Source organism: Bison bison, unplaced genomic scaffold, assembly GCF_000754665.1.
Source record: "Bison bison bison isolate TAMUID 2011002044 unplaced genomic scaffold, Bison_UMD1.0 scf7180017864144, whole genome shotgun sequence".
NCBI classification, from domain to species: Eukaryota; Metazoa; Chordata; class Mammalia; order Artiodactyla; family Bovidae; genus Bison; species Bison bison.
This window is the reverse complement of record NW_011494716.1, coordinates 5,886,917-5,894,828: the sequence shown is the minus strand read 5'-3', so window position 1 is coordinate 5,894,828 and position 7,912 is coordinate 5,886,917. Positions and strand designations below refer to the sequence as shown.

The window sequence follows — 7,912 nt, the reverse complement described above, 5'->3', positions numbered from 1 at the left end:
CAGCCCCTGGGGCTCAGCGAGTGTGGGGACCTGTTTTCTTGCTTCCCTCGCCCACTGCGCCCCCAGGAGTTGAGGGCACGTGTCTGGAGGACCTGGGTATGCTAGGGGGAGGGGGTCCGTGATCGTGGGTCCCCCCAGCCCCGGAGCCAGTGCCGCGCCTTCCCCAGTCACACCTGTCTCAGGGAAATGCTGCTTCCACACCCCAGGCCCTGCCCCTGCTTTCCTTCTCATGGAAATTCCTACACTTTCCTTATAAAAATGGATAAGCAGCCTAATTCAAAAATCTTAAAAAAAAAAAAAAAATCTGACAACTTTTTAAACGACTGACACCTGAAATTACAGCTGCTCTCGTCTTTGTAAGAACCAGCCACCCCCAAGCAGAAGGTGGAGGTAGTGAGGTTCACAGACCCAGAACAGTCAGCTGCCGGGGCCCAGGTGAGCTGGGTGGAGCCACTTTGGGAGCCGTGACCTTGGAGCCGTGCTGGGGAAGGTGCATTCCCAGAAGCTGGCCAGGCCTTACGTGGGCCTCACAAATTTATGTCCCACAAAAGGACTCTGGTCAGCCAGCCAGCTCCCACTTCATAGCCAGTGTCTCCTAGACAAATACGTGTGTGGGACTTCCCTGGTGGTCCAGTGGCTAAGACCCCGCTCTCCCAAAGCAGGGGGCCCGGGGTTCGATCCCCGGTCAGGGAACTAGATCCCACAGGCCTCAACTAAGGATACTGAGTGGCGCAACTAAGACGCAGCCAAATAAATAGACGAGTAAATATCTGAAAAACAAAACACCACCAAAACAAGTATGTGTGAAACCAATTCTTAAGATGAAACGAAAGGTTTCTCTTAGGGCCGCCCGGGTGTGGGGAAGCCAGCACATCGCACCTAACGGCATCTGACAACAAAGGGAGAATCAAGCCCTGCCCCGTGCAGACGCCCAGCGCCCCCAGGCATTCTCACTGCTGCGCCACTCAAGGACCCTGGAGGGACCCTGGAGGGAGGCAGCACCCACGACCCGCCTGGCCTGGGCTCAGAAGCTCGAGGGACAGTGGCAAAGTCCACTGACAGGCTGCCTTCCGAGCTGGTCTCTGAGACCGACCCAGACGGCTCCGCTGGCAGCTGTAAAGAATGCAGGGAGGGGCCGAAGGAAGGGAGGCGACGGAGAAGACAGTGACCGCCCATCCGGGAAAGGCTGCCCCTGAGAACCCGCAGGGAGGAGGGGGGGTTCACGCCAAGCCTCCAGGGAGCCAGGCTTCACACCATCAGGTTCCCATCACAAGAGGGTCCTTCTGGAGAACGGGTGGGGGCAAGGTGAGGACTCCAAAGGGGGAGCAGAGGAGGTGCCTGCCACCAGGCAGGGAGCAAGGCGGACAGAAGACACCACCTGGGGAGCAGGACCTCTGGGGCAACCAGGCTCAGAGCCGCCACACCCACCCCCTGGGGAGGGCGTCCCGTGCGGGGACAGCTGGGTGCCCACCACAGCCTCACTTGGCGTGAGCATCCTCCAGCCCTGATGGCGGGGGTGCGGGCAGGTAGGGGAGCTGTCTCTGGACCTGAGTCAGCCCCACTGCTATATAAGCCACTGGCTTGTATCGAGCCAAGGTCCAGATATTCAGATCACCTGTGAAAGCGGAACCGCCCACAGGCCTCTCCCGCGGGGACCTGGCCTCAGAGCACAGCAGGCTCCTCCTGGGCGGCACAGACCTCGCCAGCCAGACTCGGAAGGAGGTCGGGAGAAGCAGAACCCAAACACCAAGCTAGTGAGGGCACCGCCCTCGAGAAAAATATGGCTTCGACTTCGGTAATAACGCTTCGGAGGACAGGAAATAGTGGAAATTTCAAAACTGGATTTACATATGCACCGAGGTTACCAGACTCAGCTTCCCCAAGCTCCAGAACAAAGCTCTGGTTTCCTGGGAGAAGAGGGAGGGGGCGGAAGGATGAATAAGCGGTTGTGTTTCCGTTGGGGTGAACCTGGCCGGCCTGAAGGAGAGGCCCTGGCTCAGCCCAGGCCGCCCATTAATATTTAATCCCAGAGAGGCCAAGGTCTGGGCTGCAAGGGAGAGGGTTCCAGTGAAACTTGATTATGCCGACGCTGGAGATAAAGAAGGGGAGCAGGGCTCAGTGTCCCCGACCCAGGTTCCCGCAAGCCACAGACGCGACATGACTTCCAGGGGGTCTGGGCTGCGTGGACACCCGCCCACTGCACAGCCAGGCTCTGCGGCTGCACGAGGATGTTTACCCCGGGGAGTCCAGCAGGCACTTGGCAAATCTCTACTTGTCAGGGGTACAAAGGCCTCCAAGACCAGGCCTCGGCCCAGAGCAGGGATTCGCCCCCTGGTGGCAGGTGACAGTCACTGCAAGAGCTTAAAAAATTCGTCAGAAAGACTGGGAAAGAACAAAAGATGGGGGGCCAGAGGCCTGGGTAACTCTTGAGAGCTCCCACCTCAGGGTATCTCCAGCCACCTGAGGGCCAGGCGCCTGGGGCTCGGGCAGCAGGCCGTGGGTCTGGGGGCTCCCCACCTGACTGCCATGTGTGCTGTTCTTCGTGGGTGAGAACAATCTCACTTTGCCGACAAAGGCCCGTCTAGTCAAGGCTATGGTTTTTCCAGTGGTCGTGTATGGATTGAGAGCTGGACTATAAAGAAAGATGAGTGCCGAAGAACTGATGCTTTTGAACTGTGGTGTTGGAGAAGACTCTTGAGTCCCTTGGACTGCAAGGAGATCCAACCAGTCAATCCTAAAGGAGATGAGTTCTGAATATTCATTGGAAGGACTGAGGCTGAAGCTGAAACTCCAACACCATGGCCACCTGATGCGAAGAACTGACTTACTGGAAAAGACCCTGATGCTGGGAAAGATTGAAGGCGGGAGGAGAAGGGGATGACAGAGGATGAGATGGTTGGATGGCATCACCGACTTGATGGACATGAGTTTGAGCAAGCTCCACGAGCTGGAGATGCACAGGGAGGCCTGGTGTGCTGCAGTCCACGGGCCAGAGTTGGACGCGACTGAACTGATTTGACCACAACCTCAAACGATTTTAATGTTTGAAAATGAATGCCCTTAGAGAATAGTACTGATTTCTTTTTTTTCCTAGAAAGAAGTAAACAGGGTAAAAAATAGTAAGAGCCTGGCACCAGGGACCTGAGGTTTTGAAAGGAACCAGGTGACTCCAATGTTGCCTCCAGGGCCGAGAACCAGTGGTTTCAGTCCTAGTGATTACCAGGCGGCTCAGTGGTAAAGAACCCACCTGCCAACACAGAAGATGCAAGACACGTGGGTTCGACCCCTGCATCGGAAAGGCCCTCTGGAGGGGAAATGGCAACCTACTCCAGTATTCCTGCCTGGAAAATCCCACGGACAGAGGAGCCTGGTGGGCCACAGTCCATGGGGTCACAGAGTCGGACATGACTGAACAGAACGTGCACACACAAGATGACCCGGCCAGGGGTGGTGGAAAGCGAGCTGGCTGTTGGGCTGAAGTCCCTGGATGACTGACCCTTCTGGTCTGCTGATGGCTCTGGCATATCCTACCTCTGATCCATAAAAAGGGGTTTAGAGCTGTGAGGGGTCCTGGCTCGGGAAGCTGATGCTGTGAACACCAGTGCCCCCTGGGGGCCCGCTCTCCCTGAGCAGGAATGCTGGGGCGGGCCCGGTCCAGTCAGCCACCGTCCTGTCCTCTGGCCCCGGGAGGCCATGGACTGTCGTGTCTGGAAGGAAGGCGGGCCCCTGGTGGACACCTGGAACCTGTGGCTCCTCTGCACCCCATTCTAGCTTTTGCTCTTCTCAGCGGGGGCACAAGGGTCTTCTCGGCCAGGCTGAGACCCTTTAATCTGGTCCAACCTCCTCCTCCGGGGGGCTCCCCTCACCCCGCTAACAAAGCCTGCCATCAGCCACCTGAGACCTAGTCCTTAGATTTCAGCAGACAAAGGAGTAGTGAGTGAGGCGGGTCTAACCCCAGGACACAGTGCTTTTGCTGGGGGTCCTGGAGATGCCTTGAGATGCTGGGCACGGCGAGGAAGTCCTGACTGAGGCTAAAGACCTACGAGCATCTCGAGGGTGGCTGGGTACCACTCACAACGGTGACGCGTCATCCGCCCTGTGGGCCCCAACCTCACAAAGCGTCCTCAGCCCCAGGTGAGCCTTATCCTAACTTCCTTAAAGGCAGTGGCTCCTGGATGCAGGCCAGGCTTCCCCACTGCCTGCCCTATTAAGACCTCACTTTGTTCTCGAGCCTTCGGAAGGGGACCCATACCCCCAGTGGGCGGCCCAGGGCACTGAGGCCCAGGAAGAGACAGACTCGCTTGTGGTCACTGCGCCAGGCTTCTGGGGGTGCAGATTTGGGTACTCTCAAGCCCATTGCCCCTCTCCACCACGTGGGTTTTAGGGAGAGTGATCGCAGTGCTTTGGAATGAGGGGAGAGAATGACTAGGGAGGGGCTTCCAGAGCCCACTCAGGGGCTGACCCTCTGTGGGGCCCCAGCCTTCCCCAGCTGCGGTGGGGACGGGGCAGACCCCGTGGAAGTGTCCAGCTCAGGGTCTGGCGCTGAGGAAGTACTTGAGAAGTTTCGTCTTCTTCCCTTTTTCAATTAGACAGTTTAAAGTTTTAGTTTTCAATAGATAGCACCTTCAGGCAGTTCAGAAATGTAAAGAATCGGATCTGGTCACAGCGGGCAGTCCCTCTCCCCTCCTCACCCCTACCCTCACAGTTAACTCTGGAGTTTGTTTCCGGGTATCTTTTCAGACTCCCTGTGTGTCTGGACGTGCAAACGTGAGGAGAGAGGACTTCTCTGTCTTTAGACAGTCATGCAGCCTGTTACCCCGCTCTAGCTGTTTCAGGCTACCTGGCATTGTGCTGTGTTCACTCTGTCTCCTCCTGTGAAGGGTGGGGTCCTAGCTGGGCCGGCCCCTCTCTGAAGCCCTTTCTACACATGGAGGGGAGAACTGCGAGCTGAATCAACCAGAGCGGAACTGCGGAGTCAGAGTCCATCAGTGGGTAGTGCTCACGAAGGGTTCAGATGTGTTTTCATGCTGCAGCGACTTAAAGCCAATATGTTTTTTACAAAAAGCATTAAACAAGCAGAAGCACTGTTGCCTGGGAATTCAGGAAGGCTGGGGATGATTTGGCAGCCCCCCAGAGAGCGAGGCAGAGTGGTCTGGGTCTTCTTCCCGAGCCCTGGCTGTCTCCCTCCCCATGGCAAACTGAGGCCCCAAGGCTGGACCCAGGGCCTTCAACCTGAACTCTGAGCTGGGTTTAGGACACTGGTTGTTGTGACTGCTGGAGAGGATGAGGGGGTTCCCAGCACTGACAAGAGGTTAGAAAAGCAAAGGCCAGCCTCTTACTTCTCCCCTCTGCTCTCTGGAGGTGCTCAGGGTGGGCTGGGGGTCGGGGAAGACATGGGGGACCCCATACAACGTCAGATCCCATCAGAGGGAAACTGAATCTGCTGAGCTTGGCAGGGAAATGGTTTTTCACCCAGTACTCAGCTCAGGTGCCACCTCCCTGGAAGCCAGCAAAGACATTTGCCTGGCACAAAGGGAAAAAACAGCTTTCAGAATGTCTGTCACCGAATAGGAGAAGCGTAAAGCTAGCGCCTGAGCTGCTCTGTGCGTCGGGACGGTAAAAGAGTTAGAGGGCTGGGCAGCTAACTCCCATTTCCGGGAAAACCACTGACAAAGAAGATCAGAGAAGAGGGCCAAGGATGACGCAAGAAGGGTTCACCACAGTGTTCGTTACGAGAGCAAAGAGCCGCAACCCAAAACGGCCTCTGCTAGGGAAGTGGGTCAACAGACTGTGCCTGAACGCTAGAATGTTATACGGCCATCAAACGTTTGTCTTCAAAATATATTCCCTGATGCAGGGGCGGGAATGAAGTATGTTGAGAAGAAAAGCAGAAGCGAAACGAGTGAACGTGCCAGGTCCACAGGTGGGGTCGTGGACAGACGTGCGAACAGGCTGGGCGGCGGGCAGCCGCGACCCACAAGTGCCTTCTACTTTCCTCCTCACGCCGCTTCTAATTCTCTACAATGAATGCCTATTAATTAAGGATTGAGTCGGGGGGAGGGGGACCTCCATTTCGCAGCACCCATTTTTTAAAGGTACGTAAGATTAAAAAAGAAGGTAACTGATACACTACTATGTGTAGTAAAGAATCCTCCCGCCAAAGCAGGAGACACAGGGATTTTTCAGTCCCTGGGTTGAGAAAATCCCTTGAGGAGGAAACGGCAATGCACTCCAGCGTTCTTGCCTGGGAAATCCCAGGGACAGAGGGGTCTGGTGGGTGACAGACCACGGGGTCACAAAGAGTCAGACATGACTCCGTGACTGAGCACGCACGCACGAGAACCAATTGCATAGCACAGGGCACCCTACTCAATGCTCTGTGGTGACGTAAGTGGGAAGGAAATCCAAAAGAGAGGGGTGATGTGTATACACAGCTGATTCACTGCTGTACTGCAGAAAGTAACAGAACATTAAAAAGTGACTATACTCCAGTAAGGGCTTCCCTGGTAGCTCAGCTGGTGAAGAATCCGCCTGCAATGCAGGAGACCCCGGTTCAATTCTTGGGTCGGGAAGATCCTCTGGAGGAGGGGATGGCAACCCACTCCGGTATTCTTATTCTGGAGAATCCCTGTGGACAGAGGAGCCTGGCGGGCTATGATCCATGGGGTTGCAAAGAGTCGGACACGACTGAGTGACTACGCCCAGCACAGCACATACTCCAATAAAAGTTAAAACAACAATAATAAACCACAAAACAGACTGATGTGTGGTAAGGCAGTGGTTAAACAGACAACTCTCTAATTCCTACATGAAAAATTCCCCAAAGAAGTAGTTTATTGATTACCTCAAGGAGTGCACTCCACTCTGCAAAGCCCCAACTAAGGCCTCAGATGGCTGTTTACGCAGAGCAAGAAGGCCATGGTCACAGAATATTCTGTCTTGGCCCGTCTGAAGAGCCTGCTTCTCAGACTACAAGGACCGGCTCAAAGCTGGGGGGACGGGGGAGGTCTCTGGCCATCCCTTAGATCCTGGGGGTAATATCATTCGCTTGCTTTGCCTCAGACAGTGACTTTCTTCCCCCAATTCTTTGCCTGAATTCAAAAGCACTTCTGCCTCAAAGCATTTCAACAAAAGGAGGTGGTTATAAACCATTTCTCTCCATCACTGAGAGAAAGGCTCAGTGATACAGCTCCTGAGAAGCACGGGGTTTGCTGGGGAACAAGATAGAACTGGAGAGACGGTCTGTGGACTAGGAAGTATACTCATTGTGGGGAGCTGGCTCTGGGGTCGCCAGCTCTATCATTAGCTGTGTGACCTTGGGAAGGTTAACCTCACTGAGACCCAGGTTTATAATTTTTTTTCCGGCCACGCCACTCCGTTTGTGGGATCTTAGTTCCCTGCCCAGGGATTGAACCCAGGCCCGCGGCAGTGGAAGCTTGGAGTCCCAACCGCTGGACCACCAGGCAAGTCCCCCAGTTTTATAATTCAGAAAGCAGGCCTTGAGACTATACTATCTGGAAGTCCTTTCCTGCAGGAAGACTAGCACGTGGAGCTCTTATTGAAAAAGGCAGGTCCACGTAGAACGCGTGTGCTACGTTGCCCAGTTGTGTCTGACTCTTTCTAACACCGTGGACTGTAGCCCGCCAGACTTCTCTGTCTGTGGGATTCTCCAGGCAAGAACACTGGAGTGCCATTTCCTCCTCCAGGGGATCTTCCCAATCCAGGGATCGCACCTCCATCTCTTACGTCTCTTGCACTGGCAGGTGGATTCTTTAGCATTAGCACCACCTTGGAAGCCTCCCATGTGGAACAGACTTTGGCAAAACAGCAAGACCCTGGGTTTTTGCTGGAGGAATTAAAGACTCCGTCCATGCAGTCTTTCTGCAGCACTGGCTGCTGCAGTGCAGCCACA

At 55.1% G+C, this 7,912-nt stretch overlaps 1 protein-coding gene across 1 annotated transcript in view; it reads right to left on the bottom strand.

Moving 5' to 3' along the window:
- The window catches only part of PMM2 (phosphomannomutase 2), a 30,870-nt gene that overhangs the window by 2,145 nt on the left and 20,813 nt on the right, over positions 1-7,912 (bottom strand). The gene's annotated exons all lie outside the window — the stretch shown is intronic.